Here is a 1873-nt window from a genome sequence, read left to right on the forward strand (position 1 = left end):
AAAAATTAGCCAGGCATGGTGGTGCATGCCTGTAATTCCAGCTACTCGGGAGGGTGAGACAGGAAAATCACTTGAACCTAGGAGGCAGGGTTGCCGTGAGCCGAGATCGTGCCACTACACTCCAGCCTGGGTGACAGAGCGGCACTCCATCTCAAAAAAAAAAAAAAAGAAAAAAAGAATTCAGCCAGAGTGGCATACAGGTATCAACCAACTACTATACAAACTATACAAATACCTGGCTGTCTGAGAGATGCCAAAAAATAGTATTTTGCCTGATCCATGTGCTCAACAAAGTTAATCTTGTTGGTGACATTAGGCCTCAATACCAGAAACAAGAATGATGCCAGGGAGGCTAGTAGCAAGTGCTTCCCAAGGGCCTGGCGCTACTGAGCCTCTGTGTGCTTGCCAGCGCCAGGACTGCTGTTCTATCCGGGATGTCTGCTGCCAGTTTGTAAAAATCTTCTCTCTCTTTCAAGTCCCACTTCTTGCATGAATCTAAATTTTCCTTGTCCTTAGGTGACCACTTGCTTTCCAAGTTTTTAAAAATATATTTTCTGATATTTACAAAATATAGACTATAACATGTATGTTAATAATTAACTAACATACGTTAATAAAAGTATAATAATAATAAATCCTTAAATCCAGCAATCAAACCAATAGCTAGAACATCACTAATAACTTTACCTACCTATGGTACCCCTCCTTCTCCCTATCTACTTGTCCTCTAAGGGCAAGATGGCAACACCTGTTCCTATGCCTGTAGTCCCAGATACTCAGGATACTGAGGTGGGAGGATCATTTGAACCCAGGAGAGCGAGGCTGCAGTGAGCCGAGATCACACCATTGCATTCCAGTTTGGGTGATAGAGTGAGGACTCTGGTTGAAAGAAAAAAAAGTGGGACTGGGTGCAGTGGCTCATGCCTGTAGCCCCAGCACTTTGGGAGGCTGAGGCAGGCGGATCATCTTCTCTGCGAAAAATACAAAAATTAGCTGGGTGTGGTGGCGTGCACCTGTAATCCCAGCTACTTGGGAGGTTGAGGCAGGATAATTGCTTGAATCCAGGAGGTGGAGGTTGCAGTGAGCCAAGATCGTGCCAGCACACTCCAGCCTGGGTGACAGAGCGAGACTCTGTCTCAAAAAACAAAACAAAAAAAATTTTAAAGCCTGGGTGTTGTGGCTCCTGCCTATAATCCCAGGACTTTGGGAGGTTGAGGCAGGTGGATTTCTTGAGTCCAGGAGTTTGAGACCAGCCTGGGTAACATAGGGTGACTTTGTCTCTAGAAAAAAATACAAAAAACTTGTCTCAGTTTGGTGGCACGTGCCTGTAGTCCCAGCTAACTCAGGAGGCTGAGGTAGGAGGATCACCTGACCCCAGGAAGTCGAGGCATGATGGGGCCACTGCACTTCAGCCTGGACAATAGAGCAAGACCTTATCTCAAAACAACCCAAACAAATGAACAAAAAACCTTTGTGTTATCATGTTATTGCTTTTATCATGTTACATAATTTCTTTCCAAATGCTTCTTTATTAAGCATCGTTTAAATACAAAAAAATGCACAGACTTTAAGGATATAGTTTGATGAGTTTGGAAAAATGTTTATACCTATGGAACCACTACTCCATTGTTATTATCTTGAATGCCAGTACATTTTGGGGACAGCAGCTATATAGTAGTATTCTTGTCTTGCATCCTAATCTTAAAGGGAAACTTCAGATGTTTTAAAATTTGTATTGTTGGCCGGGCGCAGTGGCTTACACCTATAATCTCAGCACTTTGGGAGGCTGAGGCAAGCAGATCATCTGAGGGTCAGGAGTTCGAGACCAGCCTGGCCAACATGGTGAATCCCTGTCTCTACTAAAAATACAAAA

The sequence above is a fragment of the Mandrillus leucophaeus genome, unplaced genomic scaffold (assembly GCF_000951045.1).
Source record: "Mandrillus leucophaeus isolate KB7577 unplaced genomic scaffold, Mleu.le_1.0 Scaffold105, whole genome shotgun sequence".
NCBI lineage: Eukaryota > Metazoa > Chordata > Mammalia > Primates > Cercopithecidae > Mandrillus > Mandrillus leucophaeus.